We start from the raw sequence: 13414 nt of genomic DNA on the forward strand, positions 1-13414 counted from the left end.
AAAAGCAACTCCCTTGGAACATAGAATGAATGAACCATTTTTAGAGTAGATTACAAATATGGTAAAGGGCTTTTATGTTGTCTTATATTCTTAGTATAAGGAAACCCCTCCACAGAAACTTCCAGCCATAATAGCTTAAAGGGTGAAAGATATTGAGATGTTAAGTCACTGCTTCTTAAAATCAAGAGTGAAATATTCTTCTTTTTTTTTTCTCTTGGATATATCATTGATGGTTAGACTTAATTATAAAAATGGTTTGCATGCATTTTTATAGTCTTGATTGATCCAGAAGTGTGTATAAACCATCTACATTCAACATTTGTTATCTCTAGCATTTTGAAATGCTTTCAATAAGCACAATTATTTTGAGATGCATCCATGTTGCTGCATATGTTAATAGTTCTTTTTTATTACTGAAATACCAAAATTTATATATCTATTTACCTGTTGATAGACATTTGGTTTCTTTCAAGTTTGGGGCTATTATAAATTAAGTTGAGCTGCATACGTATATACAAAATTTTATGGAGGCATTTGCTTCCTTTCTCCATGAATGGAATGACTGGATCATATTTAAATGTTGAAGAGGCTGCCAAATGTTTGTCCAGTGTTTGTATCATGTTACATTTCCACTAGCAATGTATAGGGTTAAAATTGTTCAATATCCTGGCCAATACTTGCTCTGGTCAATCATTAATTTCAGACATTCCAATAGCTGTGTTTCAAAAAGTCATTTAAAATTGTAAATCTGTAGTTATTAATAATGTTGAACATTTTTATAAGTTAATTGTTTTGTGTACATCTGCTTTCATGAAGTAGCTGTTTAGAAGTATATATATCTTTAGTAGGTTTTTGTTTTGTTATCTTAATGTTTTGAGAGTTCTTTATGTATTCTGAACACAAGTCCTGTGTGCGAAGTGTGAATTGTAAATATGGACTTTAATACAGTCTTCGGCTTTTCCTTTTATTCACTTACCTGTATCTTACAAAGAACAGATAATTTTCATTTCTCTAAAGTCAAATTTGTATTTTTTCTTTTAGATACCATTCTTTAAGTTTATATCTAAGACATCTTTCTTAGCCCGAAGCCAAAAAACATTTCTCATATTTTATTCTAGAGATTTTATATTCTTAAATTTTACATCTAACTTAATAAACATTTTAAGTTAATTTTGTGTATAGTGTGGTTATGGACTACATAATTTTGCATAGAGAAATTGAATTTATTCAAAATAGTATCTTTTCTCCAGTGACTTGGATCTACACTGTTGTTCAAAAATGATTGATTATATATGTCTTTCAACCCTCTATGGACTCTCTTCTGCTCAATTGACATATTTTTCTGCTGTGACTCATATATTATTTTGATTATGTAGCTTCAAATTAATCTTGAAGTCAGAGCATAGAAGTCCTACATTTTTTTTTTTTTTTGTCTTGTTGAATGTTGTTTTGGCTATAATAGGTCCTTTGAATTTTTAGATGAATTTTAGAACTAATTTTTCAGTTTTTAAACAGATCTAATTCGAATATGTTAAATTTAAAAGTCAATATTGGGAGAGTCAACATCAGATAATTTTAGTTTCAAATCCAAAGGCAGTAAAATTTTCCCATTTGTTCAAGTATTGAATTTCTTTCAGCAAAGTTTTATAATTTTCAGTATAGGGGCCTTATATGTAATTTATCCGATTTATCCCTAAATATCTCAGAATTTTTATATGATTATGAATGATATATTGTGTTTTTAAAATTTCCATTTCCAATTATTGGTTTTTAATATGTTGAAATATAGCTGATTTTTGTATAATGTGCTTGAATTTTGAAAATTGCTAAACTTATTTATAAGTTTAGTGACTTTTTTGTAGATTCCATTAGATTTTCTTTGTAAAAAAATAAAAAACCTCTTGTCCATCACTTAACATCATTTTTTGTTTGTCCTTTAATATCTTAATTTGCATTATTACATCAGCTAGATTTCCAAAGCAATGTTGTGTAAAAGTGGTGAAAACACAAAGTGTCCAGTTTACATTAGAGCTCACTCTTTGTGTTCTACATTCTATGGGTTTGAACATATGTCTAATCACATGTAACCACTATTATAGTATAATATGGAGAAGTTTCACTGCCTGAAGAATCATCTGCGCTCCACCTATCCATCCCTTCCTCACCAATAACCCTCGAAACCACTATCTTTTTTACTATTTACATAGTTTTGCCTGTTTTAGAATGTCATGTAGTTGAATCCTACAGTATGTAGACTTTTCAGATTGGCTTTTTTCCCTTGGTAATATATATTTAAGGTTTTTCCATGTTTTTTCATGGCTTGATAACTCATTCTTTTTAGCACTGAAGAATATTTTATTGTCTAAATGTAACACAGTTTATTTAGCCATTCATCGTCTGAAGGACATCTTGGTTGCTTCTAAATTCTAGCAATTGTGAATAAAACTGTGTTGACCAGTAACAAATAGATAGCCAGATATTTCTGTAGAAAAATGGGTTGATTGGGGAACAGCAAAAACTTGAAATTCAGGACATGCTGTCTGATGGCAAACCCAGAAAAGTCCAGAAAAACCCAGAAAAACAAAAGAGAGAAACCCTCATTTATGGACTCAAGAGATGCTGTTTTAAATGAAGAATCTATTAGAAGAAACTGAAAGTTCAAAGTGTAGTGACTTTTCATTGGCTTAGTTGTAGCAGTTGCCCATTCGCTAAGCTATTACTGGACAAGGAGAGATATTTCTTCCTCCTGCTGAGGCATTCCTGTCAGAGATACATGATAGTTCTTCTCCTGTGGGATCTGTACTCTGTGTTGACTGACACATGCATGAGTTCCCTCTTCTAGATTACAGACTCCAAATTAAATGAGGTTTCTTTTTATTAGTTTTCACAACTAGTATAAACATCTGTGTGCAGGTTTTTGGGTGGACAAAAAATTTCAACCCCCTTGGGTAAATATAGTAAGAGTTTCTAGTTTTGTATGAAACTAGAAACTGTTTCAAAGTGGCTGTTCCATTTTGCGTTACCACTAGTAATGAAGAAGAGTTCCACATTCTCTCCAGCATTTCTTGTAAGTGTTCTGGATTTGGTCCAAATAGGTATGTAGTGGCATCTTATTATTGTTTTAATTTGCATTTCCTTGATGACATATGATATGGAGCATCTTTTCCTATGCTTATTTCCCATGTGCAGTTCTTCTCTGGTGAATTCTGTTAAATTCTTTGGCCCATTTCTTAATTGGGTTACTGTTGCTTTTTTGTTTTTGTTTTTGTTGTTGTTGTTGTTGAGTTTTAAGAGTTCTTTGCATAATTTGAATAACAGCCCTTTATCAGATATATATTTTGCAAATATGTTCTCCCAGTCTGTGATTTGTCGTCTCATTCTCTTAACATTGTATTTCTTAGAGCAGAAAATTTTAGTTTTAATTAAGTACAGATAATCACTTATTTAGTTTGTGGATTGTGCCTTTGGTATATATCTAAAAACTCGTCACTGCACCCAAGGTCATCTAGGTAGTCTCCAGTGTTTTCTTCTAAAAGTTTTCTAGTCTGTCTTTTACATTTAGGTCTATGATCTATTTTGAGTTAATATTTGTAAAGAATATAAGGTCTGTGTTTAGATTTATTTTATTTTCAAGTGGATATCAAGTTGTTCCAACCACATTTGTTGTTGAAAAAATGGAAAATTTTTCACTGATGCTCCCTATCATTTTAGGGAATTCATGTCTATCCCTAGTTTGCTGAGAGTTTTTATCAGGAGTGGAATTTGGAAGTAGTAAAATAACTTTAAAGAAAACAAAAATGATCGTAAGTTTTCTCAGATTTAGTTTATTAAAATTGTGAATCACATTGACAGATTTTAAATAACTATTTCAGAATTTAAAAAAAAGAATTATAGAATGATTGCAAATATAGTAAGGTGGGTTCTTGACCTTGATTTATGACCATTCTTGTTACAATTCCAAATGCTATCACATTAAACAGAGCAGACATCCTTAATGGCCTTTTCAAATTGGTCTATTAACTATTTCAGTAAAATTATAAGTTCTTGTTTTTTGGAGTTTCTTATGTTTTCAAACACTGTTGATTCTTGGTTTTGCACTGACCTTCAATAGCACAACCACTTGATTCTTAGACATCTGGTGATCTTGCTAAATATTCTGAATATACTATTGGGTTGGCTATTGTGATTCAGTATCTTGCTCTGGGACTTGAGAAGCACTACACTTTCAGGGGTTGCCAGTTATTACCTGCACTACTTTTCTGACTGTGGTACTCTCATATACTACCTTATTGGGGCAGTGCTCAATCACCATATCTGACTGCTATCAGCAGAAATTTAGGTGACGGCATAGTAATTATTTTTTCAAATGGCCCAAGTATTCCAAATGCCACCTAACAAATCTTGAATCTGTACACTAATCTCTGAACAGTCCAGATTAAATATGTCATCAGATAAATAATTTATACTAGTTCATTAGGGAACAATTTGTTTCACTATTATTTTTTCATCAATCAAATAGAACCATCATTTTATCCTACAGAAATTTTTCAAAAGATTTGGTTTGTTAATGATAAGTGATATTGAGAATATGTCCTTTGATTTCAAATGAATTGGCCAGATATCTGCTATCTTGATCTACTTTCAATAAGCATGATTCAATATTTAATCTATCATTGTTAAAAATTATTAATAAAGGCCTATCTGGGAATGTAGTATTTTAAGAATAATTTTACATGGTTAGTCAAAGAAATAAATAAAAAGTCATTGTACAATAAAAATTGCTGTGCCAAAAGGAGCCAAAAAACAAGTGTACCATTAATAGTATAAAATGATACATTTATGGAGTTAATTGTACTTTTTTTATCTGACACCAGACATGTTTCTCATGATTAGCATTTCTCATTTATTGCGTAAAATGCAATATGTTACTCAAAAAACATTTCTAATTATTTATGACATTAATTTGAATCATTAAAAATCTATGGCTTTGCCATGCTTCCATATAAACATGTAATAGTGCTGGCTACTTCAATGTTTTGTATTGCATCTCAGTATTTAATGTTTTCTGACATTGTTAAAAAAAATGCGAAACATGTGCAAAGAAGGTAGTAGCAATAACAATTTCTGTATATGTGGAAGGATTTTACGAAACTGTCTCCACTGCCAACTTCTTTGATAGTAATTCAGTGAAAGAAAATGATCATTGATGTTCAAGGATTTGAATTACCAACATTCAGTTAACTTATTGCATATCACTAACGCTATCTAGTGAAAATTGCTTGTCAAAATATATATAATATTTCTAAATGTCAATAAAAGTGACAAAATATTTTCTGGTTTTATTCCATCATATAATCTCTACTTTTCTGTTTTCAACAGTAGATTTAATAAGGTAAAATATCAAAATAAAATGTCAACTTCTATGCTGCAATGCATAGTCTGTGTGACATGGAGAAGGAAGGGTTTTTGAATTGTTTAAGTCATATAAATATTGATCCTCATGACTACAAAAATGCAGGTAGAATTTTCCGAAGGGACCAGATATACCTGAGTGACAAAATAAGCTTAATGAAAACAGTTGACTATAAAAAGCTATTACTGCAGACAGCATTTAACGTGAAGAGTAGATACAAAATAAATTATAGACTTGTAATGATACAAGTTAAATATATTATTTTATTTTATCAAATAATTGTCACATTCCTAATACTTACGTGGAATTATAGATTTTCACAAGATTATGTGTTACAGATTCTAACTACATCTATTTTACTGAGTGATGAGGTATCCTCTGGTAGTTTGCTTCTGGATTGATTAATCAGAAAAGTGTGCAGTGTTTAATTTGAGCACTTGTATATAGCAGTTAGGTTAAATGTATTAAATGCGTATTAAGCTATTTATTCATTCACTTAAAAACATTTCCGATAGCTTATAGTGTGCTAAGCACAATTTAAAATAAATAAAACAAATAAAACAGGCATAACTCCTAATCTCATTAATATTTCATTCAGGTCTATTAAGTGAATTGGCTTTCAAAGGAACTAGGTAAATGCAATCTTGAATAACACATTTTGTTAAAAACTTAAAGCAAATTCTTGTGTTTTTTCCATTACAGTTAATTGCAATCTGTTTTACATTTTCAGGCATCTCTGGCTTTAAAAATATGTTTAAAATTTGTTTTATAGTAAATGACGTGATAAATAAGTATATAATTAAATCTTATATATAATTTATATAACAACATATAATATAATGTAACATATAAAATGTATATTTTTGTTATAACTGTCGTTGTTAACATATTTTAATGCATTTCACAAGAAAAAGATGTATCGTGTTACTGTTCCATAAGTATGCATTTATTTGTTTAACTTTCATGTTTGTGGCCAAATGTAAAGGCTGGAAACATGTCTGGAACAAGATGACATATTAATGAATGAAGAACATGCCTACATTATTTTTTGTCAATTATTTATATTTTATTTTACTCATGCCAATGTCTTATTAACTACTTAGAATCATTTATCTAACTTCATTAAAATACAATGTGCTATATTTCACAGTAAAATTCCCAAAATTGTAAAATATTTTAAATAAAATAATAATTTATTGAAAATATGATATTAATTGATAACCTTCACAGCATATGCTAATCAGAACACAAGCCTTTAATCAGTAAATTTACCTATTACTGTTCCATTATCTGGACACTACTATACCTGATATTTCAGGCTATTGCTCCTGTCTATATAATTTATTTTCTCTGAACACAGAAAAAAGAAGCATCAACTTAAAATAAAAGAACCCTGCTCATGCATGAGCAATTAATTTCCTTTTATTTATTAAATTTAATACAGTTTCATGATAGTGTACAGTTTACCAGGAATTGAACTTTACTCCAGGATAAAAAGGGCTTCAGAAAAAACCTGTATTTCAGAAGACTATGATTTGTTAATAAAATGATTTTTACATTTTAGACTGTTTTTAAGGTACAGCTAGTTAAACTATAACTTGATCTATCCTATTTTTATTTGTAATAGCTTTATTGGAGCATAATTAATTTGCACACAAAAATTACTTATTATAAGTATATAGTTCAATAATTTTTAATAAACTTATGATTTTGCAAGTGTAAATACATTATTTTAGAACTTTTACATTTACATTTTCAGGCATCAAATGTAAATGTATCTGTCAAAATGTTCCTTGTGCTCATTTGCAACGAGTCTCATTTGCATCCCTTGACATAGTCAACCACCAATCTCTATAGATGTACTTTTTCTAGAAATTCCTAAAAATTGACTCATAAAACATGCAGTCTTTTAGACTTGGCTTCTTTCACCTAGGATAATGTTTTAGAGAGTCATCTATTTTGCAGACTGAGTTAATAGGTTTATTATTATTATTATTATTATTATTAAGTAGTATACTATTATAGGCATATACCACTTTGTGTTTTCAATAAACTAGTCAGTGGGAGATTGAATTGTTTCCAAATTTTGGATATTTTGAATACTGATATGATGTAACACATACAAGTCATTGTGTGTACATATATGTAGATTTTCAGTTTTCTTTGGTAGATAGCTAAGGCCAAGAGAGAATTACTAGATCATATGATAAGTATATTTTTAACCTTTTTAATAAATTGTTTTCCAAATTGTTTTTACCATTTTTATATCCCAACCAATGATATATGAAAGTTAGGTTTCTGCAAATTATTGGCAACACTTGGTATTGTCAGTCTTTTGGATTATCACCATTTTAGTGGGTATTAGTGCTATTTTGTGGTGATTTTAATTTATATTTTCCTAGTAACTAAAGATGTAGAACTTCTATCCATGTGCTTAATAGATATTTGGGAAAGGTCAATTTAAGTATTTGTCCATTTCTTATTTAGGTTGGTTGTTTTCTTACACTTGAGCTGTAAGAGTTTTTATATATTGAGGATGTATGTACTTTATCAGATATATGATTTGTCCATATGCTTTTTTAGTCTGTGATTTGACTCTTCATTTTCTTAATGATGCTGTTTGAAGAACCAAAGTTTGGGTTTGGTAGTGTATTCAAAAAGTGTAACCACTTCTCAAAACTGACTTGACTTTTATTCTATGCCAGACTCCTCCAAGTCTTCCCTTTGTAGGCACACAGCTTTTCAGTTAGACAGGGATGTGTGGATACTTTTATATGTGCCTCGGTTCCAAAATCTTTTTGATCTTTTTAATTTGAACTCACTCTATTTTAAGTCTTTTCCCACATAAAGAAAATTTGAATTTTATTTTTTATATTATTATTGCTGTATCTAATACTTATCTTACTTTTATTAATCTCTTAATTTCATTATTTATTACTCTTACATAGTGTCATACAGGTGATCTATATGCTTCCTTCACAAGCATTCTACTGTCTCCTCTTCCCTGTTCTTGCTCATTTTACTATTATTTCTTACGTTATAATAGTTTAGGATGTAATAGCTTAGAACATTACACGTTAGAACATTAGTTCTAGATTTCAGTGAATTTTTAAAACTAGGCTTTTAATGATATGTTCTCCTTCACTTCTTGATTTTTTGAAGCTGATCCTATATTGTTGTTGTTATTATTATTATTTCTTTAGTGACAAGATTATTAGAAATATGTTCTCTGGGAGTTTCTTCATTTTTGAAAATATGTCTCTTTTTTAATTTATGGATGATGATTTAGACACTTTGAACAATTTTTAGATCCCATTTTTCCCAGAAGATTTGTAGACTCCTAAATGTCCATATATTAAGTGTTACTCTATAGAAATTTCAAAATAATTCAGTTATTTTACTCCTTATAGATGAAATTTTGGGGAGTTAGATGGGGTAGAGGTTCTATAAATCTGTATAATTATTGATTCTCCAACTACCTTTTTTCAGATATCTACAGAATTAATGGGTCAATGTTAGGTTTTTTCCTCTTATGAATTCTTTTCTCTCAAACTTTAGACTTAAGTTTTTATTAATATTAAATTAATATTAATATTAAATTACATTTTTGAAAACTTTTTTCCCCACTTTTTTTTCCTCTCTTGTTTAGGACATTCAGGATGATAGTTATTATTGTATTTAATCTTCCATTTCTATTTTCTGTTTTTTCATTTCTCACTAATTATTTTTAACTTTTATGTTCTATACTACTTTTTCTGTGAAAATATGCAAGCCAATGTTTTAAACTTCATATCATTATTTTATATTTATCAATCTTTTTTTTTTTTATTTCAAAAAACATCCTGGTCAAAAATGTCACTTGAATACCACATTTTAGTTGTGGTGTTATAATTTTGTTTCCTGTGTACATATTTTCTCTCTTTACTTTGCATATTTAACATATTCTCTTGAAATATATCCATCCTTAAAATTTAGAGAGTTTTTCTTCATTGCCCAACTATTTTGGTGATGGATACTGTGGGTTCGTGACCAACGGAATATGCATTAGTAGTATTAAGGTCAAGATTTAGTCTGTTGCACCACATAGCATTTTTTAAAAGAACTTCTTGTTCCTGTGTAAAAGAAATAAAGTGATACTAGAAAGATTAAAAACAGTAATATAAATTATAAGGAAGATAAAATTAAAATATTGAGAGTCAGTAATGGCTTCAGCAAAGGTAGTGTCTACCAAAATAGAAAAATTAGAAAATATACAAACCATATTTTGGTACTGTGTTTTAAGTTGGGATATTTTAGAGCATTTTTGAAATGTGATGAGAAATATCTATCAGAGAAAGTTGAAAGTTGTAGAAGAATGCCTAATATAGACGAGAAGAAAATTATGAGGAGGTCGGATGCCGCAAGTTGGGTACTTAGGCTTCCAAGTTACAAGTCAAATTGTTTGGACAAATAAAATCAAAACAAAACAAATAAAATAATAACAGTCTACAAATAGAAAATTAATGGATCCTGTTCTTATAAACTTATTTACAAAAATTTAAGTACTATAAATATGTGTAAGTAAATACAATTTTGAATGTGTTAAGGAGGGTCAACATTTAAGGCATTTCTGAACTGTATCAATACTACTGGGAAGTGAAACTATTGATATAAATTTGTATGTTCAATTTAAAAAAATGCTAAATGATTGTAAACAAGAGCTAAGTAATTAAATAAGTGAATGATTTTTAGAATTCTGTACAGATATAAATGCCTGGCAGTGATATATGGGGAGGAATATTCTCCCAAATAACTGACATATTGAAAGTTCCTAATCCAAATATTATTTTATTGATTAAAAAAAGACATTTATTGAAGCAAATTGGATAGTAATATGTAAACATAGAGAGCTTGTTTTAACATTTTTTAAAAACAAATATCTGCCTGAATTGATTAGAAAATATATGAGATCAACACAGGGAACTTAGGATTTTTCTGGGAGATATACATATATATTGTCAATATAAAATACATTTAAATTTGACTGATGTGTTGTAGTGCATGATAGAATGCTTTCCTGTATAGGTTGAAGGGAAAACAAAAAAGTAAAAATATGTTTATGACTCCTTTGCTTTTAGGTGTGTAGTTACTTACTGCTTCATTATTCCACATTTATTCGATATTCATAGTTAGATTGTTCATGAAATTAATTTGTTTTTGATTAATACAATCTATCTTGTGATTCTTTTGTCTCTGAAATTTACTATTTTTCTCTCTGAGATTTAGTACTAATGAATAAGAAATGTTATTTTCCTGTGTCACTTCTAATAGTTTTAAAAACAAAATATTTTTGCTAGTCACATATGTCTTCCCTTACATTCCCAACAGAATGAATGTAAACTGTTCATGACAGTTTATTTGCTCTCTTTGCACTATGTGGACAGCTGATTTTAACATTATGAATCTCTAGACAGAAGCTTCCACTGAAATTACTCCAAATGTTTCCATATTCTTTTTGAACTCAAAATTGGAAATGCAATGTTTATGATGCTATGCCATGGCATGTTTTTTATCAGAGTAAACTAGATAGAAAATATTATCACTGTAAGTAATTTTAGCTTTGCTCCATTGTTTTAGATTTTTAGACAATTGCCATAATCATTTCTATACTTTGAAATCCTGTGATATTTTGTGTTTTCTGGATTGTATAAGCATCACATTCTACATTCTCTTTTATAGACTGTAATATAAATTATGTAAAAAGAAGGCAATAAACTGCTGAAGCATTTGGTGATCATAATCACATGGACAGTGTCTAGAAACAAAGACGGCCTGTCATTTGGATGCACAAACACATGTATAGTGGTTTATTTATAACAACAAAAAAGGAAATCTATTTATTTGTAGGGATTTGCAGAAATCCTGGGAAAACATCAGAGTGATATACTGCAATCTTGTCAATCTCCATCATTTCTCCCCAAGAAAATGATAAAATTGAGACCCATTGGGTAAATATTTAATCAAATTATTTACCGTTTGTTATTGTAAATGTTCGTTCAAAGGATGAAGAATTGTGTATATCACAGATGAAACATTTAATGTGAAAATTTGATAGAAGTGGCCTTAAATATTCCTGAAACTGATCTTCAGGTTGTTGGTGGCTTTGGCTACCAATGATAAATCTGGTAAAGACTTACACAATTTCCTCCAGATTAAACAGTGACATAACTTTAGAGTAACATATTTAGAAGGGAAAAGATGGATATTGCTAGTATGAGGACATTGAGGATTGTGTTGAGATTTATTGTAGATCTTCCTAAATATGTTTAGTACAGCCTCACAATTTCAAGGCAGTAGAGATAGTTTAAGAACTAAGGATCTCTCCACAAAAGGCTTGTATTTGGAAACTTAATTGTTGGTGATTTCCTTCATAATAGCTGAAAGTGACAGAGATGGCACACTGTGCTGTGGAAGAAGTTTTAAGTAGAAATCCCAGCAGGATACATAAGAAAAAATTCCCCTTTCCTCTGTTTATAAGAAGAAACTGACCCTATAAAAGAAGTGGAGGAAGGAGAGAGGATGAAAGCTAATTATTCTAAATCACACTAATAAAGAAGATATCTTGAGAGCCTACTTTGTGGAGAGTTTGAATATAAGTAAACTTTATTTGGGGGGGAGGTTATAGAAGAAAAAATGTTGGCTCAGTTTATTTGTCATTTTATTAACAGGAGACTATTAATTGTCATTTTCTTATTTGACCATCATAATATAACTGACATTCACATTGAAGACTGAATCATTTCAATATCATGAATAGCTTTTGGCATAATCAAACATAGATTAGATCATGTACAGCATAATACTGCTACATTAGCAATTTCAACTGTTTGGCAAAAAAGCAATGAATGCCTACTATCATTTGTTATTCACAATTTTTGTATAAGGTGATTACAGTATATCCTGATTATGTGTTATTTATAATCAGGACTTTGGAAACAGGAGTTTAAAACATAAAATCTACACACATTATGTAAATCATAATAAACACAATCATCATTGCAGAATTTTCTGCAAAAGAGTCAATTGATTTGGTGAAAAATTGGTTAAGCGAGTAATTACTTTTAATTTTCTATTTAATGAGCCCAATAGTTTAAATCATTTGTCTAGTGTAGACTTAGAATTAAATAATGTGTAGCGACAGAAGCATGTGTGTTTGAATTTCAGTACCTTTACTTCTTCAGCAAATATTTACAACTATTCTTTTTCCTCTTCTACATATAATAAAACATATTTCTTAATTTTATTGTTAAGATTAAGTTCAAAGATACATATAAAGTTTGGCACATAATACATATTTAAAATGTTTTCTTCTTTATCCCTCTTTTCTCTCAACATGAATTTAGACATGATATTTATCCATAAAGTGCTGCTATTATTCGTGACATATTTTTCAATAAAACCTAACCCTCATAATTTTTCTTGTATATACTTATGTCACTTACATCATTACTCATTTTACATTTTAGAACCCTACTTTCACAAACTGTGATGATTAGCAATAGCTTTAAAACTGATTAATTTTACCAAATATGTGCCATTGTAGTGATAAATCATTAATGATTCTGACTTTCTGAAGAATTACCTGAAAGGTTCAGGAGATAACCACTGTAATATGTAGATCAGTAAGATGAGACACATAATGTTTGCATAATTAAAAGTCTTTTCCTTGCTTGTAATCTTTTACTTTCCCACTCTTTTCTTTAAAATGGATATTTATTAACTCTTCTATAAACATGTGAAACAATTCTAACTGCATGAGTTTTAATCACTAATTTATGAAAATTTCTTTGGTTAGGATATCTTAGTTTGAGGTTATATAACAATTTCAAATGCTTATTTCAAAAAACACCTTCGATATTAAAAATTCTCAAAGAAAATAATATTCTCATAATTATTATTTTATTGTTATTAAAATTCTCAAAAAATTGATTTTATGAATCAATTTAGTTTATCTCAAAAAAT

Source organism: Rhinolophus sinicus, linkage group LG01 (assembly GCF_036562045.2).
Source record: "Rhinolophus sinicus isolate RSC01 linkage group LG01, ASM3656204v1, whole genome shotgun sequence".
NCBI lineage: Eukaryota > Metazoa > Chordata > Mammalia > Chiroptera > Rhinolophidae > Rhinolophus > Rhinolophus sinicus.